At 44.1% G+C, this 22,495-nt stretch overlaps 1 long non-coding RNA gene across 1 annotated transcript; it reads left to right on the top strand.

The window, feature by feature from the left end:
* Positions 1-2,438: 2,438 nt before the first annotated feature.
* Positions 2,439-10,116, top strand: LOC140702733 (uncharacterized). The gene is made up of 2 exons (XR_012081984.2): positions 2,439-2,520; positions 4,355-10,116. It is a non-coding gene; the product is annotated as an uncharacterized LOC140702733 (long non-coding RNA).
* The last annotated feature ends 12,379 nt before the right edge of the window (positions 10,117-22,495 follow it).

The raw sequence follows: 22,495 nt of genomic DNA, 5'->3' as shown, positions 1-22,495 counted from the left end.
ATTTTTTTCCCTACCAGGTCAACAAGGATTTAATACAGTGGTGCCCCGCATAGCGACGATAATCTGTTCTGGAAAAATTGTCGCTATGTGGATTCGTCGCTATGCGAAATAAAAAAGCCCATAGGAATGCATTAAAACCCGTTTAATGCGTTCCTATGGGCAAAAAACCTCACCTTTAAGAGAAAATCCTCCATACAGCCGCCATTTTCGCTGCCCGGTAAGTGAGGAATCAGCACGAAAACACAGCGGGTGGCCATTTTTTTAACTCGCCGTCCATTTTGGAACCGCCGATCAGCTGTTAGAAAAGCATCGCTATGCAAAAATCGGTAAGCGAAACAGCTTACTGATCATCGCAAAGCAATTTTTTCCTATCTAAATCATCGCAATGCGATTGCTTTTGCGATCGCAAAAACTTAATTGCTATGTGGATTTGTTCTTAAACGGGGCACCCGTTAAGCGAGGCACCACTGTACTAGAAGTGTACTGAACAGGGAAGTCAAGTCTCATTTGCCCCCATCCTGGCATGCAGGAGAATTTTCTGGCACTCTTGATAGATATCTTACACAGGTGAGAATGACACTTTTAGGAAAACTGCACATTTCACCCCCCCCCTTCGAAATTGCACATTTCTTCCCCATAAACTTTCACAGTTCCTGCAGTTGCACAGATTGCATGAAAACTAGAAAAAGGGTAGCTTTATTTAAGAATATGAAGCACTGGATGTTTCATTTTATTTAATTTATTTGCCACTTTTCTCCTAAAGGCTCCGAGGAGGCTGGCGGTATTAACTGTGGAACGGTCTCCCACCCGAAATTCGCCTGGCCCCTCCTTGGGAATTTTCCAAAGATCATTAAAAACATGGTTACTTCCACAGACCTCTCCGGATTCTTTAACATCCTGATACAGTAGTGTTTTAACAGCTATACATCCCAACCTCTGCCATGCCTTTACTATTTTGTGATTTTAATGTTTTTATTGGTATTCTTTTTATTTCTGTCTAAATTGTAATGGGTTATTTTTGTCTTATTGAGAACACAGGTAAAACTACAGAATACAACAATCCATTAAAAAACCCACTCAGGCAGCCAGTCATTACTGGAAAGCCTGCCTGAAGAGAAAGGTCTTGGCCTGCTTGCAGAAGGACAGCTAAGAGGGTACCAGGCTAGCCTCCAGTGGCAGGGAGTTCCAGAGTCTCTGGGAGCAGCCACGGAGAAGGCCCTCCTCTCCCGTGTCCCCACAGATGCACCTGTGAACCTGGCGGGACTGAGAAAGACCTCTCCCAATGACCTTAACATCCTCGCAGGATCATAAAATTATTCTTATTCTTAATAATAATCAGCCGATCCTTCTCAACGAGAAAGAATTGGCACACATTTTTCTCTCCCTTGGTGGGAGGCAAGGACTCTCATGAAGCTTAAACATTTAAGCTGATGAGAGTGCAGAATTTCGTGAACCTTCTTTTCCTCTCTAAAATGGGATGTTACCCACGTTTTTCTCCGCTGCTGCAAGCGACAGGATCCGCCGCCGTTCGCCGTGTGGGCAATCTGGCTGCCCTTTAGCATCCTGCAGAATGCCCCTGAGCCACGTGCAATGGAAACGAAGTGACCACAGTCGGTAATCCAACGGAAGGCGTTGCAACGCTCCCACGTGCTGGATTATGAATCCCGACTCGTCGGAGGAACTAAGATGCATGAACTTTCAGTTCAGTTTTCCAAGGATTATTGAGAATAAGCTGCAAACAGAATATAGAGAAGGATACACCTCATATGTTTGCTCCCCAAGACACTGTAAGGATAGATGTGACAAGGAGTTAAAAATGGACCCGTTCCTTCTCATTTTCTCTACTTTCCCATGTTGAGACCGCCTGTGGAGACTTCCCTCTGTACCAGTAGGACTACCTCATTTTCTACTCCAGTTATGCTCCCAGGAAACTGGCACATGGTGTGAAGTTTGGAGCCCTTTCTGGTGCATCCTGAGCTGCATTCAGTTGGCACGGGCTGATCCAGTGACCGAGCAAACCACTTCCTATGCCAAAGGGGAAGGGGAACAAACAAACAACCAAACCCTAATTTCTAAAATTTGTTAACTATTACTTCTAGGGCAAAAGTGAACAATTAATGAACTGCTAATGAGCCCTTGGACACGAAATATGTGACAAATGGGCATGTGCATTTGCAGATGATGGAAAGATGCTGTTTAAACAGGGATACTGAGCATGCTGGATAGCTCAGGTGTGTGTGTTGGGTTTCTGACTGTGGAGCCAGAAGTTCGATTCCCCACTGTGCCTCCTTGATGCCAGCTGGACTTGATAATCCACAGAGGGTCCCTTCCAGCTCTGTAGTTCTAAGGTTATTATTATTAGACAAGGCATTTTCTCTCCTTTTTTGGTCCTTTTTTTTGCAGAACTGAATAGCAACATTGTCGTCTCTCCACTCTGCAGGGTAAATCAAGAGCGTAGTCTCCAAAGATCAGAGGTACAGCAGACATTCTGCCTGCAGGGGACTGCGGGAGCTATCGGAGGTGCGGATTCCTTTCCTCCAAATTAGAGATGGGGATATAAAAATGGATCAGGTTTTCCAATGAATATAGCAGATTTGCTAAATATTTGTTGATCCACATTTGTGGGTTCCAGAGACCCCCACGAATACGAAGGGATGAATATTTACCTGTTTTTATTCGTCCTTCATATTAAAAAAATAAAACCACACCATTCTGCCTACTGGCTGCTGATCAGCTGATTGGCATCAGAAAGGAAGCCACCACCCCACAAACCATCCAATAGCACAGCCTACCTCCACCCCTTCCTTTCCCTACCTTAGGCCCCACTGCACCCCACTGACACCCTCTTACCTTAATTGCTGCCACCAAGGTCTTCTGGCCTCGCAGCCACGCATGTAAAAAAATGGAGACTGACTGCCCTTTGCAAAGATGGAAGCTGCAGCTTCCCTACCCTAAATGAAGCTGCACCTTCCATCCTTGCAAAGGGCAGTCTGCATTCTCTTAGCCTGCCTTAAGTATCTGGGGGGAGCTTTCCGGGGGGGTCCTCCTTGTGACCATATAACTCAGGGGTCTGTGATCCGATGTTCACTAAACTTTCAGGAGTTGTAGAAAAGCATCTGAGGAAGCATCGCTGCAAATCTGGTGTCTCTAGGTGGTTGGGGGCAAGTATTATAGCCATTTAAAGTGCAGATGAATCGACAGATTGATCCATCAATTTGTCGAAGAATATTCGTATATTCGTAGATCCGTTAACCTTGATGAATAACGGATCAAAATGAATTGCCATTTTTTTATTTGTCCCCATCTCTACTCCAAATAGCTTCACCTTGGATAACTCTTGTAAAGTTCAGATTAACCCTTGAAATGGATTCCCTGCGTTTGTAGAATCAGAGCCACTATATTTTCCACTGGCCCAGTCTATGACATATCTACTTTTACCTATTAGGTAGCTCCAGTCCTCTAGAACCATTGTTCCGTGCTGTTTCAGTTTCTTACTTTGCTAATGGTATAAAGTCAAGATGCCACGTTTGTGCGAACCAATTCAGATCAATGTTCTGCCCATGTTCTGCAGTGATGCTTCCCTTAATTACCCGCAATCTGGCATCTTTGTTTCTAAATGCTACTCAGCTCCTGGTTGTAAAAATGAAATAACCAGAGGTACGGAAAAGAAAAGATAGCCTAGTTCAGTAACTGAATTAAAACTTGATTAAAGAACTAAAACGAACAAGTCTTCCGTGTCTTTGTACTCACCTGATGGAGAAATTAGTGGTTAGCTATGCACTAAAACAGGGTGTCTACCCCAATTTTGTTCTATGCCAATGGCTCTCTAGGCTTTCAGCCATCTGTGGTGAGGCTAGTTGTACTTGAGGTGACCCAACAGGATACAGGTGTCGTACCGCCGAGCTGCGGGGTGCAGCAAGCAAGGCGACTGGTCCCATCTGCAGATTTTAGGGTTAATAGTGGTCCAGAATTACAGAGAAATAGCAGTAAAACGTGGGCAAGCTTATGTCCCTTGTGAAGAGCATTCATTTTTGTAAAAAAAAAATTACTTTGGTTGTTTTTGATTTTTTTTTATACTTAATGGGATGTTTCCATTAGGTTTGTGTCTAGGAGCCCACATGACCCAAAGGTCTGTGGGCGGCTTACAACAATTTGAATTCAATAAAAAGACTAAAAGATAGAACAATTCAGATACCACTGAAGTGAGAAACAGATGGCTCAGGTTTGAACTAACCTGTAGCCCAGCCGGGTTAATTTCCCATGAAGAAAGGTGGCTGGCCATGATCAAGAATGCCAAGTGACCTATGGAAGCGGAGCTTATATATCTTCAATTACATTTGCTTTTCAATTTCAGGCTTTCTTATAGCTTCCTGGAAACATCATCTCTTTGAAACTGCTGAACACACGGCATGGGTGGAGAAGAGCTAATTTGGAAGAAGCAATATGAGATGGCTAATTGGTTGGAAATGTCATTGACTTGCGAAGGTTTTTTTTTTTTTTCCTTTACCCCCTCGTTTTTTCCCATCTATAAATTAAGATGAATGTTGTGTGGATTTTATGTTCAATAAAGCTGTTTGATCTGGGGACATTTACACATGGCTTGATAAATAACTAGCGCTGCTTATGCACATGCGCCCCCGTGCATGTATGCGTGTAGGTGTGGCACAGAGCCGAAATTGAAGACAAAGGTAAGAGTCCCGCAATCGCTATCCAGGGACTGTCCTTATTTATGGGTTTATTTAAATTGAATACAGGGAATACCAAGATTAAAAAGACGTTAAACAGAAGATGTAACAAGGAGGGCATGCCCAAGACTTCATCCTTATTTTTTCATTCTCAGGCATTAAGTCTCTGCACATTGACCCAGGAGTAAGTTTTGATGGAGGCTGGGGGGGGGGATTAGGCATGAGTGTTTTGTGAGAATAAACCTACCTAAGATGCACGACAGCCTAACATTTACTAGAGCATAAATGGCATCAAAAGTGCTTTAGGTGGATGGAGCCCTCACTGAGATGGAGCTTTCGGGGATAAACATTTTTTCTCTCTGCTTCAGTAGACCGCCTCTGCGGTATTTCCAGTAATAAATGGAAAAGTGAAACCCAGGAACAGATATTAGTGATGTCGTATTATCAGTGGTCCAAGAGTACAGCGAGGTTGCAGAGAAGTGACTTGAAGCAGTTTTCAGGAGTTTGTGACATGAGACTTTAAAGGAATCCCATGCTTGGGCCCCAATGACCAGCACCAAACAAAGCAAGCTGGAGGTGACCAAAAACACCTGCTGTGACACTCTGATGCTTTAATCAGTTAAGGATTTTTTCTCATCTAGTCATGGTCTAGCTCTAATGCCTATTTCTGGTCCAGATCTCCCCAGTTGTGAACCACTTAAGTCTGAAGAAGATTTCTGGAGAACTTAGAACCTTAGTATCTTAATAGAGTCCAATAGAGGTATTACTGAACCAAACTTTTTGCTTCCATTCATAGATCGTAGAATTCTAGGATAGTGAACTTGGAAGGTGCCTATGAGGCTATCAAGTCCAACCCCCTGCTTGATGCAAGAATAGAAGCCAATGGATATCTGCCAGGTGGCCGTCTAAGTTTCTCTTGAATGTCTTCAGTGTTAGAGCACTCACCACCTCTCAATGTCATTGTACTGCTCTAAGAGTTAGGAAATTTTTTTTCCTGATATTCAACCAAAATCTAGCTTCTTGTAACTTGAGCCCATTGTTGCGTGTCCTACACTCTGGGAAGATCAAGAATGGATTCTGCCCCTCCTCTGTAAGAGTGCCTTTCAAGTATTTGAAAAGCGCTATCCTATCTTCCTTCTGTCTTCTTTTCTCAAGGCTAAACATGTCCAGTTCTTTCAGTCTTTCCTCATCAGCTTTGGTTTCCAGGCCCCTGATCCTCTTTGCTGCCCTCCTCTGAACTTGCTCAAGTTTGTTGGCCTCCTTCTTGAAGTGCGGTGTCCACAACTGGACACAGAACTCAAGGTGAGGCCTAACCTATGCCAAATAGAGGGCAACTAGCACCTTGCAGGTTTTGCTTCTGTTAATGCAGCCTAAAATAGCATTTGCCTTTTTTGTAGCCGCATCACACCGTTGGCTCATATTCGGATCACACACCCTTGTTGTGTTTCTGTTTGCCTGTGCTTTTGAACAGGTGACTTGGTGGTCCATGAAAATGGATAAGCACATGGAATGCACAACAGTGATTCCGATCTGCATAGCAACACACAGAGAGACTCAGACACACTTACCCAACCACAGCTGTTCATGCTTTTCTGGTGAGAAATGCCGTAATATCTGCTGAAATAAAAGAACTGGCTTTGAATTGTCCTGCACTTCCCTGCATTCTCTTCCCCTTTTGAATCCCTTTCAAAGCAGCCTATGAGAAACCAGACAAAGCTGGTGGGCTTTCAGAGGATGGAAAGTAATCTCCCAATGACGCTGTGAAGGTCACTGCTCTCACAGCGAGCGAAAATCAACAGCTCTGGGAAAGAAGGAAGAGTTCTCCACATTCATGCAGCAAGCAACGGTAGGGGAGCCCATCTGGAGCATTCCCCCTTTACCCACCCGTAAGTTGCAGATTGGTGTGGAGTAGTAATATCAATTCCAAAGGAAATCAACCCTGAGTGCTCACTGGAAGGACAGATCCTGAAGCTGAGGCTCCAGTACTTTGGCCATCTCATGAGAAGAGAAAAGACTCCTTGGAAAAGACCCTGATGTTGAGGCAAGGGTGTGAAGGCAGGAGGAGAAGGGGATGACAGAGGACAAGATGGCTGGACAGTGTCACCGAAGTGATATGAATTTGACCCAACTCCAGGAGGCAGTGGAAGACAGGAGGGCCTGGCGTGCTCTCTGGTCCGTGGGGTCACGAAGAGTCAGACACGACTAAACGACTAAACAAACGAACGAGTAATAGAGTAACAGCATAAGGGAAACAGCCTTGAATCAAACCTATGTCTGATCTAGGCAGTCCAACAATCTGGATGTAACAGATTGGATGTGGCCCATTGGAAGCCCATCAGTGGGAGATCAGGAAAACGCAGTGCTGTGTCCAGTTCTGGACATAACGCTTCGGCCACAAACTGGAGCAAATTCAGAGGAGGGATTCAGGAGGATACAGGGACTGGAGATCAAGCCCTTGGAGGAAACACTGGCCATGTTTAGCCTTGAGAGAAGAAGACGGAGGAGAGGGAGGAGAGCACTTTTCAAATACTTGATGGTCTACACAGGAGGGGCAGGATCTGTTATTGATCATCGCAGAGTGCAGGGCAATTCAAGATATAGGAAGCCAGATGTAGGCTGAATATCAGGAAAAACGTCTTAATGGTTCGAGCAGTATGACAACGGAACCAACGACCTCAGGATGCGGTGAGCGCTTCAAGACTGGAGGCCTTCAAGAGAAAATTGTCCAGCCCTCTGTCAGTTCTGCTTTAATTTGGATTCCTGCCTTAAGCAGCGGGTTGGACTTGATGGCCTTTGAGGTCCCCTCCCAACTGCATTATCTTATGATTCTGTGATACCATGACTTGATCTCAGTCTCTTACTTTCTCTCTTCTCTGCTTTGGATGCAGGCAAGGGAGGCTTACCATCGCCTCCCAATTCATTTTAAAAGATATTGTTCAATGGTGGACAACTGTAGTTTTCCAGATAGGTTCCACCTATAGCGTCCATCAACCCTTGGAAGATGGAGCTATACAACCTGAAGGGCGAGGGTGGATTTGTACTGGTTTGAAGTATTTTTCTGTGGCATTCCAAAAAGCTTTTATAATAATCTGGTCTGGTTGATGGGGAACATCCTCTTTTTGGCCCAGGGATGGATCCAACCTGCTGCAGATCCGGGTTAGATCACCTGAACCTAGACATTCCTCCTCCCAGAAGCTCCACCATACTGCTTCTGAAGCACACAGCGACAGCCAGGGACTGTATTCAGATCTAAACTGAATTGAGACAGATTGACTTTTTTTAGGGCATCTCGTCCCTCCAGGAAAGAAAAATCAGCCATATTTGGGCTTGGTTATTTGATTGGATGGCTGGTCTGTGAGACCACGGAGAAGGCGTGCAAGCAGGTCCCATGTCCATAAAGGTGCACTTGAATGCATGCACAGTTCCGAGCATTGCAGAAGAAAAATGCCATTTTTTGTTATTGTTGTTGTTGAATGCGCATACGGAAATTTATGTTTGTTTAAAAAAAACAACCCAAAACACTAGTAATTTCAGCTCAGCCTGGATAGGACACTCTATGACTCATCTGCTGGGTCCAAAAGTCTGCAGTGAAAATGGATTTTGATACATAGATCCCTTGCCACTGGCAGTGTTAGGAAAACATGAGCAAGAGAGAGAGAGAGAGAGAGAGAGAGAGAGAGAGAAGCTTTGTTTCTCCCACCCAAGCTTTTAAAGGGATGGGTCACCAGCAAACCGGGTTGAGAAAAATAATACCTTGCCTTCGCAGTGCAGTTGAGGATGATTCAGGAGCCCTCAAGCTTGTTTACCTGGTGATTGACATTATGTTAACATTATCTCGGACATTTTGGGATTCTCAGCCCTTTAAATGCAGCTTGGGGGAGAAATAACCCACCCTCTGCCCATTTGTTAATAAGACCGACACAGACGACATTACGACAAAAGTGATTTAATTGAGGGAGAGTTTCTTGTCCTTGTTGACTCGCTCTTCAGAGATTTAGCCTATTTTAATTTATTTTTGTAATGGAAAAATATTTTTACCCTGCCTTTCTCAGGACTCGAGCAGCGTACAAGGTTAAAAGACAGTAAATAAAGCTAACAACAGTGAGGATACAATGCTGAAAGGACTGAACACAGACCAGCTTTTAAAAGGGTGAATAAAACCAACACTAAAATGTATTCAAAGCAGTAGGGTACAACAATCCATTTTGAAAGGCCCAGCTGGCAGCCAGCCACTAAGGGAAAGGTCTTTGCCTGAAGAGAAAGGTCTTTGTCTGCTTGCAGGAGGACAGCCAAGATGGGGTCAATCTGGTCTCCAGTGGGAGGGAGTTCCAGAGTCTGGGAACAGCAATAGAGAAAGCCCTCTCTGATGCCCCCACCAACTACACTTGCAGAGGTGGTGGGACTAAGAGAAAGGCCTCCCCTGATATCTTAACTCCCAAGCAGGCTCACCAAGGTAGACGCAGTCCTCGAGATAGCTTGGGCCCAAGTTGTTTAGGGCATTATAGGTTAAAACCCAGCATTTTGAATTGTGTCTGGAAATGGATTGCCAGCCAGTGAAGTTGCTGTAACTGGGAGGGTTATGTGATCCCTGTAACCAGCCCAAATCAGCAATCTGGCTGCTGTGTTTTGGACCCACTGAAGTTTTGGAACACTTTCCAAAGGTAGCCCCACATAGAGTGATCCAGCACAAGTCATTGTCACCAGATCAGAGCTTGGCACAAATGCGTGCAGTCAACACTTTTCTTTTAACTGTGCAAAGACGCTCCAGGTCACTGCAGAAACCTGGGCATCCAGGCTCAGATACGAATCCAGGAACACTCCCAAGCTGCATGCCTGTGTTTTCAGAGGGAGTGTAACCCCATCCAGAGAAACATCATTCAAACAGAATGGTATGGGGTGTGGGTGGGTTGACCTTCTCACAATGCTTCTCTTCTGTCCAAATTTCTATTTCAGAACTAGCCAAGTGGAAAAAGAACATTGGTGGGTTTTTTTCTCCATGAAAATGTTTTGGGGGAGGTTCAGAGAGATTTTGCTGTGTTCTCTTGGCGTCCTCTTAGTCAAGTTCCTTAGCCAAATTCCTGAGAGGGGGGACTCTCATATTTGGTTCTGTGCATGCTTTTGGCCAAATTTCAGTGGACGTTCTAGAACCAGCCCTTGGCACTCTAGAACTGGCCCTTGGCATTCTAGAACCGATCCTTGATGTTCCATGGTTTGAGCGATGCAGCGCTCTGTGGAAGAAAACTCACCACTCCATAAACCCTGATTCCATAAACACTCATAAATTGGTTTGATCAGGTTTGGGATTTCGTTTGGCTTCCCTGCTTGACAGGAGGAAACTGAAGCTGGCCAATCAGGTCTGGATCCAGGTGGTGGGTATTAACAGACCCAGCTCTTTGCTTGGAAAAGATGATTGCATTGCATCGACCAGCTGGGGAAGAGCAAGGCCAGTTGACATAACAAACATTTGAAACCTGGAACGTCTCCCATAAAGTCTTTTTTTTTTTTTTTTTTTTTTTGAGGTTGTTCACAGCACCGAGCAAAGTTGGCCGGATTCAAGTTGGCCTGCCTTTGTGCTGAACGTTCACAACTTTCTCTGGCTCTTTTCTTTCTCCCCTTCCCTCTGCCCCAGCTTAAGAGGAGTTTATGTCTGGCTCGGAAACCTAGGATAGCTAATTGCTCAGTGATAGGAAGATGGCCAATGGCTGCCTAGGCCCTTCCAAGATAAATAGCTTGATGGGAAAGTGAATCGTCAGGGGGAAAAAAGTAACAATCTCTCTGCTCTGTGGTGGGCAGACACAGAGGCGGTCTTGGACCTACCCATTAGATGATCACTTCCACCATCATTTCAGAATCTGTAAGAAAGCTGTAGATTCAAAACTGGAGCTATTGAATGGATTGAACACACCCTCTATAATTCTCATGGCTTTCTTCCACTTTCCCGAGTTTGAAGGGCTGCAATGGAAGGAACAACCTCTATCCTGCCAACAATGTTGGACCTAGTGAGACTTTAGATTGATGATGGAGAACTCTCTCACTTTTTTGAAAGCTCCAAGGGGTATACTGTCTGGTGGAACATCTTATAGTGGCTTCAGGAAAGCAGTAGGTGTCACCCAAGCCAAAGGGAGCACGGCCATAGCAAAAGGAGGTAGGACAACCTTAAATTAACTCACCCACCAAAAACAGTCCTTCACTCATGCACATCAATGGACAAAAGTCCAGTTCAGAAAGCTCAGGTTGGAGTCTTGTAGAATGGTTCCACTGGACAATGTTATCCATTCCTTCCTTCCTTCCTTCCTTCCTTCCTTCCTTCCTTCCTTCCTTCCTTCCTTCCTTCCTTCCTTCCTTCCTTCCTTCCTTCCTTCCTTCCTTCCTTCCTTCCTTCCTTCCTTCCTTCCTTCCTTCCTTCCAGTTGGCTGGTTCAGCAGATTGCTGCCCACCTGGGAGGGGAGCAGCCACCACTTTGTCATACATCGGAAATTGTGTCACTGATTCCCCGAGAGCCGTCTGCAAATCTTTCCCTTAAACAGCCAAACAAATAGAGATCGGAGCCTTCATTATCTATTCATCAGGCACCTCACCTCACCCCACGCCAGCTGCCATTCTGAGCTGGTGTACAATTCCTCTTTATTGCAAAATACCAAGATAAATTCTTTTCCACGGGTTGGCCTTAATTCATCCCCAGTTGTAGAAGACAGGGAGCCACAAGGGGCTTCTGCGCCCCTGCCGAGGCTGGTCAGCTCCAGTGCATTACATGCTGCTCCATTAGTCTAAACGGAGAGAGCGGTGCGGCGCTGCTAACATGGACTCCACTGGCTCGCAGGAATACTTATCAGGCCCTCCAAGCCCTAACAATTTGCTACGGCTGCCGTGGACAGATGTAGAAGCCAAAAAAGGAGAGTCTAGTGGAATGAGTGCTGAGGATGGGCTGAGACCAGGTGTCAAGATTCAAAGTGGGTTTTTCATTTGCTCACATCTCCAGTTCAGCCCAGTTCAACCCCTGAGTGCTTTAAAAGAACAGGCAGGAACTGGATCCCATCTTGTCTTTCCTATTCTAATTCCACATCCGGAGTCCATATTCAGCCCAGTCCCCTTAAATGCCACTTTTTAAACCCGGAAGAAGAGCTGAAGGACAAGTCATGGGGCGAAACTGCATCAAAGGTGCTTCGCGTGGTCATCATCATCTTAGAACTGCAGAGCTAGAAGGGACCCTATAGATCATCCAGTCCAGCCCCTGTCAAGGAGGCACCATGGGGGAATCGAACTCCCAACCTTTGACTTTGCTTCCAGATGCCTAAGCCACTGAGATATCCAGCAGCTCAGTTGACTAGAGGAGGTCAGGACAGGACAAACCTCCTGTTTAAACCAGGTCTGCCTAATTTAGTGTTATCTGCTTGATGCTGGGTTTTCTTTCCCTGTTTTGGAAGAGGTAAAGACCTTAAGGGAGCATCTTTCCTTCAGAACATCGGCCCATGCCACTTGGTCTTCCCAGACCTTACTTCTCCAGGTTGCCATACCAAGAGAGGCAAAGAAGACCATTGCTAGAAATCGTACCTTCTCAGTTGTAGCCCCATCCTTATGGAATTTGCTCTCGGTAGGCATGCATCTGGCCTCCTTCCTCCTGTGCTTTATATTTTCCTGTTCCAAGAGGCATTCAAAATCATTTTCTCTTAAACTGTTCTATAAGTCTTCCCTCTCTTGCCAACATTTTAGTTTTGTATCTATCGGTGGTTTATTTTGAGACCTTACATGTTGGGTATTTGCCTGGTTGGGTTACTGCTGCATTGTGCTGTTGTAAACTGCTTAGGGTGGTTCTTTGCACTAAGTCAGAGGAATATGAATGAATGAATGAATGAATGAATGAATGAATGAATGAATGAATGAATGAATGAATGAATGAATGAATGAATGAATGAATGAATGAATGAGCACTAGCTGTTCACACACATCCATGTACTCAGTGTTTTGAACTTCTGAAGGGCCTTATATTATATCATTATCATCATCATCACCATCACCATCACCATCACCATCGTCATCATCACCATTATCATCATGTGCCATCAAGTCAATTTCGACTTATGGGGACCCTTTCCAGAGTTTTCTAGGTAGACAATACTCAGAAGTGGTTGACCATTCCCTTCTTCTGAGAGCGATCTGGGAGTGTGCAGGGTGACTCTTTTCCTGGGAGACATAGTGGGGAACTTCAGCAGTATGTGGACCAAGAACTCACAGAAGTACAAGCTGGATTCCGAAGAGGCAGAGGCACTAGAGACCAAATTGCTAACTTGTGCTGGATTATGGAGAAAGCCAGAGAGTTCCAGAAAGATATCCAGCCACCGAGTTCTTGGAAATCTTAGGAAAAGAGCTGGTGCCATTTCTACCGGTGAAGCCTCAGGCAGCCTGGCAGACGTGAGATCCATCTGCCCCATGGAAGGATCCAGAGATTTAAACTGGCTGATCAGAAACAGCTGGATGCCTTGGGAAAGGCTTGCTGAATGATATAAATTCTTTGAGTTCAGACAGTCTGTCTGTTTGGAAGACAATGCATAATGCTGGCTCTTGCCTGATGCCTCTCTTTGCCTTGCCAAGACTCCTTGGAAATATTTATGGCTCCAACCCTCTGATAATCTTTGTCTTCCTTCTCCCTGTAATTAAGATAATAGATTACTTGGAGCGTTGAGTCGGCTTGGCTCGCAGAGCATGTGTAACCAGGTTGGCTCTGAGGAAGCCGTCTCCTTCACTAGCTGCAAACATAACAACTATTGCCAAGATTGTGGTAACCTAAGAGGGGTGAAGATGAACCTGAGAGGAGGTAGCAAGTGACGCCACCACCTCTGCCAGTCCAATGAGGTGAGCATTCTTGCTTTGCAAACTTAGGATTCTGTGGCATTGCAGCTTTCGACCTGAAAAGGTGGCTGAGGTATGATACAACCCTAGCGTTGAAAGACCTCACATGTCCAGTTCTGGACACCGCATTTCAGGAAGGATGCCAACCAACTGGAAGAAGTTCAGGAGATGGCAACAAGGATGTTCAGGGGATTGGACACCAGCCCTTGCGAGGAAAGACAAAAGAACTGGACATGTTTAGTCTTGAGAAAAAAAGACCGATGGGAGTTATGATAACACTTTTCAAATACTAGAAAGGCTGTCCTATAGAGGAGGGTCAGGATCTGGTCTTGATCCTTCCAGAGTGCAGGACATGCAACAATGGGCTCAAGTTGCAGGAAACCAGATTTAGGCTGAAAATCAGAAAAAAGCTTCTTAACTGTCAGAGCAGTACAAGAATGGATCCAGTGACCTCAAGAGGTGGTGAGACCTTCAGCGATGGAGGCATTAAAAAGAACATTGGAAACCCATCTTTCAGATCTGCATTGATTCGGATTCCTGCCTCGATTCAATGGCTTTAGAGGCCCCTTCCGACTCCATCATCCTGTGATTCTATGACCCACTTTTTCAGACCAGCTTTTAATAATTAAGTCCTGCATGCTGGTTTTTAGTCTCGGTAAGTTTGCTTTTAACATTTTAAATGTTTTTAATTACTTCATGCATTTTTAATTATTAATAATAAAATGGTTTCATTCCTTTTTAATGCATAATTGATCGTGGGTGTTTTTTTTTTTTTACTCGTTTTTGCGTTGTGAGCTGCCTGGAGATCCCTCCTCAGGAGAAAGGCAGCCTACAGCTTATATAAAAGAAAGAAAGAAATGTACGTGGAAACATTTTATAGACATTACTGCTGCTGGTATTATAGGAATCACTAATATTCTGTAAGTCATCTTTAAACTATTCTGACGTCCGGCTAAATCCTTGCAAATGGGCTGTTCAGATATTGTCTAGAACTGTCCTTGATACATGGACTGGATCAAAGTGGTTGATGGAGTCGGAGTCATTTCCAATGCAGATTCCTTGAACGCCAGCCAGGAGATTTATCTCCTATTGCAGGAATCGATCTTACTTCCTTGGCTACATAACAAGGCTCTGAATCTTAATGTCCACAGCTTGAATGCTGAGGTTCTGACTATTGTTTCCCTTTTAGATGTAGACAGTGATATTTCCATCACAGAAATGAAGAAGTCAATATTTAATTTTTCTTCTTTCTGCGCGAGGCCATTGCCATAATGTTTTAGGTCAGGAGGATAATGGATCTACAACTTCACTGTTTGCTTAGGGTTTTACTGGTGCATATCTCCAGGCTTAGAGACATATGATGGAAGCGAAGACAAAAACTGATTTCTTCTCCAACATTTGACTCTTTAAATTAAAGTTTTAAACCTCAGGTTACTCTGCACCCCAGACACACACATTTTAATGACTTCTTCAGAAAGCAGAAACAAAATCCTTCCTTATTTTCTCCAGGAGGCTCAAAAGGTACAGAGATTCCCATCATGGAGAAGACCATGTTATACCAGTCTTCTATACAGATGTTTAAAATGAGCCACACAAGACAACTATCAGTCAGATCTGTTTTGATTTGCATTCCTTCCTTGAGAAGTCGGTTGAACTTGACAGCTTTAAAGGCTCCTTCCAATTCAGTTATTCTATGATTCTCCAAATAAACTTCATCAAAACCAAACTTGAACACACAAGAATTCAGCCTTAGACTTCTATGAGTTAAGAACAGCTGAATTTGGGGCTGGTTGGAGGAATCTTTTAATTTCAATTACTCCCACATTCATTTGTTTTTCTCACATTTGGATTCTTTCCATCTGGAATAGGAAAGAATGTTCAGGATGGGAATTCTTTTAAAAAATAAATGGGAAGAAAATTCTACCCCATTCCTACAATGGAGCTTTGATTGGAAAGAAACAAAACCCCTAATATAATTTTACTTGTTATTATTAATTGGCTGTGTCATTGCTGCAGATGTTTCAACCGAGGAGGGATCTTCTCCAGGGATTAGTCCAAACTTCACTGGAATTTTTTCAGGGAGAGGAACATTCTCTGCGGATAAGGTTTCAGCACCATGGAGAGCTCTAGCGAAAGTTGTACTAGAAGCCAGGGAGGATGTCATGCCTTTGAAGAACCTCACGTTTTTATTTGAGTTCCTTTTGTGTGTGTGTGTGGAGTTAGTCAGAGGAGCAGAGGCTGGTGACTCTGAGTTTTCAGTACATATAAGAGACCTTTGAGAACTTTTTAACAAGATTTGAGTCACGACCTGATGAAAGATTGAAAGTCTTGGACGTGTTTAGCCTGGAGAAAAATTGGACCCGCAGAGTGGAGCAACAGGAGGCAACATCCTCATGACATGTTGTTGTAGATGCACAACTTTAGCTGCAGTGTTTGTGATGCCAGGCACACTGGTTGGCTTCCTTTTCTTTTCTGCTCTTCCAACTAAAGCAGGAATCAGCTGGACTGAAAGATGCTAGATTGGGCTAAGAATGGGAGGCCTGGAAAACAGAGGTGTTTTGAATAGGGCTGTGCATGGGGTTTCACCAAATTCTGAATCTTGAAGCAGAATGAACTGGACAAAAAGAGAATGACCAGTTTGGGTACTAGGCAGAAGGCCAAGGGTTGAGTTTGCTTCAGACTCACCTTAAGATTTGGGTCACTACAATGAGCAGGAAAAAGAGATAAGAGGTTTCCAGCATGACCAGATAAGGGTAATGGCAGGGTGGGGGGATTGGGAGGGGATCAAACTGTATCAATGCCTTTCAAGCATCGTTTGGCCATTCCAGCTCAGAGCATCTTGCTAGCTCTCATTATAATCATCTGATGGTTCTCAAATACACAACTACTTGTCAGATGGCAAGAAAATCAAGTCAAGGGATTGGCATGAACGGGGCTGGAATATCTTCTGGGACCCTGAAAGGAACCTGCATCTCTTATGGTGTTTACTGGCCAGGGATGAACTATGAAAAATTCCACCTATGTCTAGAAATGGGCGCAAACCAGAAAAATTGTAGTTCATGGTAGTTTGTGGCTACTCACGAACCACAAACTTTCCAAACATTTTAAAAAAGCAAACAACAAACAGGTACATGTCTTTTTTAAAAGTTTGTGCTGGGTGGAGGGAAAACCGAACACCTCAACCACTCTGCCACCCGACTGTCCCCCTTCGTATTGCTCCCATCACCTCCCTACCTGGTCCTAGTGCTGCCTCCTCTTCCTCCATCATCATTCCAGCTGCAAATGGATGATCCAGTGCCCCACGGCCACACAGTTTACAGGGAGGGGGCCAGCTGTGGGGGCAGTGGGCCAAATGAGCCAGGAAGATCATTAAATCGGTTAAAAAGTTCATTGGTTCAAATTGTTTTGGTTCGTTGATTTTGACGAACCCGAACCGATGCAAAGCAACTGATTGGAGATTTTTAATGAACATCTTGGTTTGTTTTTTCGGTTCATGCCTTGGGAACATTGAGATGATTGCAGTCAAACCCATCAGAAAACTTTAGGATTGAGTCCGATATAGATCAAATATGAAAACTGAGATGCTAATGCAGAAGAAGAAATGTTATAATCTGGTGTAAAGTGTTCTCTTATATGTTTAAATGATGATGGCATGTCCTCTTGCTCCTTTCCGCTGGTCCAATTTTTCTCCAGGCTAAACATGGCCAAGACGTTCAATCTTTCATCAGGCCCGTGACTCAGACGTTGAGAAAGGTCTCTTAAGAACACAGACAGACTTGACAAGTTCCAGAATTCCAATTTGGTTTCACAGCCCGTTTATATCTGAACGGTTCACCAATGGAAATCTAATGTTTTGCTACCTTTCCTTTTCTTTGTAGCTTTCTAGGAAACTCACCCCCCCTTCTAATGTTTTTGCACACAAGAATATCATCGCCCTAAAATAGGTAACTCCTTAAACCAGCACTGGAGACTCTGCGGCAGCCAATCTTGTTAATGCGGAGCGTAATTAGATTTTAATGAATTTAACGTATTTACTTGACTTTAACAGTTTTACAGTAGGGCTGGTTTATATGATTTTATGTATTTCTTTTTAGTGAAACAGTTTTTTAAAATTATTATTCTGTTTTGATTCTTTTAAGGAATGTGTAAACTAGCTTGAGGGCTATCTTTTAGTGGAAAGGCAGCGTATAAATGTAATAAAAATGCAATAAATGTGTCGCTTTAAATGTAATAAGTAAATAAATAAAATAAGGACAGTAATGGTTCACGAGCAAGGTTTCCAGAGTTGAATGCTATGTTAGATCTCAATCCCCTGAATGTGGCTACTTGTATTTTGGTTCCTTTAAATTTTATGTTTTATGCATATGAGGTGTAGGGAATGTCTTTGGGACATCCACAGTTTCATGGCTTCTGGGAGGACCACTGCCAGTTCATGGGAACTTCCCCCCCCCCCCACTCCCTCCTTCTCCCTCATGGCACAGTGGTTAAACTGCAAAACTGCAGTCAAGACTCTGCTTACAATTTGAGTTTGATCCCAACAGACTCAAGTAATGAGCTCAAGGTTGATTCCGCTTTTCCTCCTTCCAAGGTCAGTAAATTGAGTACCTAGCTTGCTGGGGTGGGTTGTGGGGGAGCATTATGTAGCGTGCATTATTAAACTATAAACCATTCAGAGAGTGCTTTAATCGCTACGGGGGAGCATATAAGCTGCAGAATTTCCCCGAATTATTTGTATTATTTAGGACCATTACATTTTTTTTTAAACTTACAACTGTCTGCGTTCAGGCCCAACCTTTGAAAAAAATATTATTATTGACTTCTCTGCGCTGCGATGTATTGAATGCCTACAGAAAAGCTTGGGAGCCTGGGAATGCAAGGCTGTTTGTTAAAGCCGAGGCAATGTGGCATTGATCCAGAAGTGAGATGGGAAATCATCGGACGTTCTGCTGAAGATGCCTTGAGCTTCCAAGGAATACAATATGGTGCAATCAATGAAATTAATTCCTGCAAAGATTTAGAAGCAAAAGGAGGCGAACGGGAAAAGGCAAAGGTGAATTTAGAGCCTTTGTGGTGTGATGTGGTCTGGAATGAGCTGATCCTCCCATGTGTGGTAACCCTGGCCTCAAACCCAAATCAACTTGGAAATCTGAATAATGAACCAACCCACGGACTCACACTGGATACCCCAAAAGCTCTAACTTTGTGTTTCACAGAGGTACATGCAATTTGGCAGCATAAAGAGGGGAGGACATCTACCGGATGCTAGATGAGTGAGATTCCGGACATGTCGCTTCATGAGTCTGCGCATTAGGGATGTGACGATCCTTTGCTAAAATTCTCAGTCTCAGCATTCCACACCCCACCCCCCAAAATGTTCATCAAGCCAAGACTTTCCCACAAGAGTCCCCTGGCATCGGTAAGATTTCCCAGCTTCGAACAACGACAAGACCCTAATCTTGCTTTCCCTTGGATTCTCCCCCAAACTGCCACCCCCTGCTCCATGTTTCAACGATGGTTCTGAATAGGAAATTGCTAAGTGGTGCATAGCTGAAGGACCTTTCCAGTGGGTCCTACACAGGAAAGACACCACGCTGTGCAATACATCTAACAATTCCGTGGGGGTTGGTTTCTGTGCAGGAGTTGTAATAATAAAAGGAGGCCCACTGGGGGATTCAAACTCCCCACCACTGAGCTAGCAGTTCATGCTCTATCCTTCTTTTGGTGGGCATGTCAGAATAGCACCACTGCCTGTTGCTTGACTCTGCTATTCTCTCTCAAATGGACCACCAACACCACCTCAACAGTGGACACCAGCTTTCCTCCATTTGCATCTGGAGATGGCGGTGAAATCAAACCCACACATTTCTGTTACTGCAATAGAGAAGCCTCATAATTGTTTAGGTTAAGCTCATCATCAAACACGGCGATAACACAGCAGTAACGAGGAGATCTAATGGATTGGAAATTAAATGTACTTCCCTGATCACACAAATATGAATAGAGCGGGCAATAAAATTGAGAAGAATAGGGCTCCTTGTAGTGATTCATGCTCACAAGGTGAATTAAACGTGCCTTATAATTACACAATGTGCCCTCTGAATAAAATAGATACACTTCCTGGTGGAATTCAGATCAATAGACAATTGGACACACAACAGAGGGAGACACGGAATGTTTTTTTAAAAAATAGGCAGCATCTAGAAAGCCAATAAGACATCTAACAATAACTAGGACTAATGGATTTGGGGGAGCGGACAGAATAAGTCTCACTACATAAAAAGCCTTTGACTGCGTGGACCACAGCAAACTATGCCAAGTCCTTAAAGAAACGGGAGTGCCTGACCACCTTATCCATCTCCTGAGAAATCTATATGTGGGACAAGAAGCAACAGTTAGAACTGGATATGGAACAACTGATTGGTTCAAAATTGGGAAAGGAGTATGACAAGGCTGTATATTGTCCCCTTGCTTATTTAACTTATATGCAGAATACATTGTGGATAGGGAGGTCCTCGCCAGTCCCACACCTGTCCTTACATTTGTGTAACCTTGGGGACCCCACCATCTTATCCTTGTTCTTCCATAACCCACAGAGAAAGCCAGCCACGTCGCTTGCCAGTTTTATCTCCACATTTTAAATAAATAAACAAATAAATACATTTTGAAATCCAGTGAATAGGTCAGAGGGCTCCCCATTAATTCTGACAACCGGGATTGCTCTTCCGGTGTGTATTTAATTAAACATTAATCAGACGGCTTCTCAAAGTTGAAATATTCATGGATGGAAGAAAGGTTTAGTGTTGTCTAAGATGGGGTGGAAGCAGAGAAAATAGAGCTACTGTACATTAAAGTTGATCCTGTGGGCTCTTTCCATCTCTTCCTTTGTTTATTACGTGTGAGTTGGAAGCACTCAGGCTTTTAACAAAGGAGCCCTGCCAAATTAATTCTCTGTAGTGTTAGAAGTTCATCTTGACATTGAGGTTGTGTGAATGTTTGCCATTAGTGCTCCTTTTCCCCCTCACGAGCCTGTATTGTCATCAAAGGCTGTGTTATCTCACCTCAGGTGGAATGATGCAAAACAGAATTCAAAGTGCCCAACCCACGTGAAAAAGGAGTGCTCTGCTTGCATGGGTCAGGTATTAGAATGTCACAGGTTGAAAGAAATGTGTTGCTTTACTGAAGGAGTTCTTGCCATGGTTGTTACCACTGAAAGTTAGGAGCCACTTTCAGACATAATTACTTCCAAGTGAGGCTCGAAGTACAGTTAACACAGCATTAGAAGCTGAGCCGCCTTCAAAAGTAAAAGATATTTGATAATCATAGCACCTGCCTGGTCACTCTGCAGGCAGCAAACTAGCTTCCTTGTTTGACGAGTGGCAAGCGGGCTTCATTGGTGGGTCTGATTCCTCCAACACTGAGCTTCAAAGATGTTGTGTTCCTGAAAGAAATTGGTGCTGAGCTTCAAATTAAAGCGCTGGTAAACACTGACGTACACATTATGTCTAAACATGGACGTAAATGCTTGTGACACATGGCAAGCAGAGAACAAATGAACCAATGTGCAAAAATCTTAAAAATAACACTTTAGAAGTAACATTCGGTCATACCAACTGGTGGCTTTAATGGTAACCCAGAGATGTAACTTCCAGTTTTCAAGATCTGGCTGTAAAACTAGGTAATGTGCTTTTGGGTCTATGGTTTAACCTTTTGTTCATGTTTGAAGTATTGTGGGTTGTTTACTATTGAACTTCAGGGAGGTAAAAGAGCTTTCCATGCAGCTGGGAAATGGGAATGGGCCATTTAAACAGCACAGGCAATTTCCACCATCATGGTTCGTGTTTTGTAGGAAATAGACATTTTATATCTGAACAGATGTCTCAACAGACGATTACAACATTGCGGGAACATATCTCTAGGTCGGTGTTTTGTTGCTACTTTTTAAAGAATGTAACCTGAAAATCCACAACTCTAGGAGAAAATGTGAAGAAGATATTCACAGAAGTAGATGGTGAATCTTCAGGCAACGTCCTATGACTGGTGCCTTCAAGGAGGGGTGGGGACTCAAGCTGCAGGATTCGTGTCAAGTCAGACTTGAGTCACACCGGTGACTCAACTCAGACTTGACTGGGTTGTGTTTTTTCCCCAATAACTCGGACTCAACTCGTGATTTGGAATCAATTTTAATAGGGACTCAGACTTGGGACTTGGGACTTGAGACTTGAGACTTGGGATTGGGGACTTGAGACTTGGGACTTGGGACTTGGGACTTGGGACTTGGGACTTGAGACTTGAGACTTGAGACTTGGGACTTGAGACTTGAGACTTGGGACTTGGGACTTGGGACTTGGGACTTGGGACTTGGGACTTGAGACTTGAGACTTGGGACTTGAGACTTGAGACTTGAGACTTGGGATTGGGGACTTGGGACTTGGGACTTGAGACTTGAGACTTGGGATTGGGGACTTGAGACTTGGGACTTGGGACTTGAGACTTGGGACTTGGGACTTGAGACTTGAGACTTGAGACTTGAGACTTGAGACTTGAGACTTGAGACTTGAGACTTGGGACTTGGGACTTGGGACTTGAGACTTGGGACTTGGGACTTGAGACTTGAGACTTGAGACTTGGGACTTGAGACTTGAGACTTGAGACTTGGGATTGGGGACTTGGGACTTGGGACTTGGGACTTGAGACTTGGGACTTGGGACTTGAGACTTGGGACTTGGGACTTGAGACTTGAGACTTGAGACTTGAGACTTGAGACTTGAGACTTGGGACTTGAGACTTGAGACTTCAGACTTGGGACTTGGGACTTGGGACTGGACTTGGGACTTGGGACTTGGGACTTGGAACTTGAGACTTGAGACTTGAGACTTGGGACTTGGGACTTGAGAATTGGGACTTGGGACTTGGGACTTGAGACTTGGGACGGGACTTGAGACTTGGGACTTGGGACTTGGGAC

The sequence above is a fragment of the Pogona vitticeps genome, chromosome 14 (genome assembly GCF_051106095.1).
Source record: "Pogona vitticeps strain Pit_001003342236 chromosome 14, PviZW2.1, whole genome shotgun sequence".
Classification (NCBI taxonomy): domain Eukaryota; kingdom Metazoa; phylum Chordata; class Lepidosauria; order Squamata; family Agamidae; genus Pogona; species Pogona vitticeps.
The sequence above is the reverse complement of the archived record's forward strand: the minus strand, read 5'-3'. Positions and strand labels throughout refer to the sequence as shown.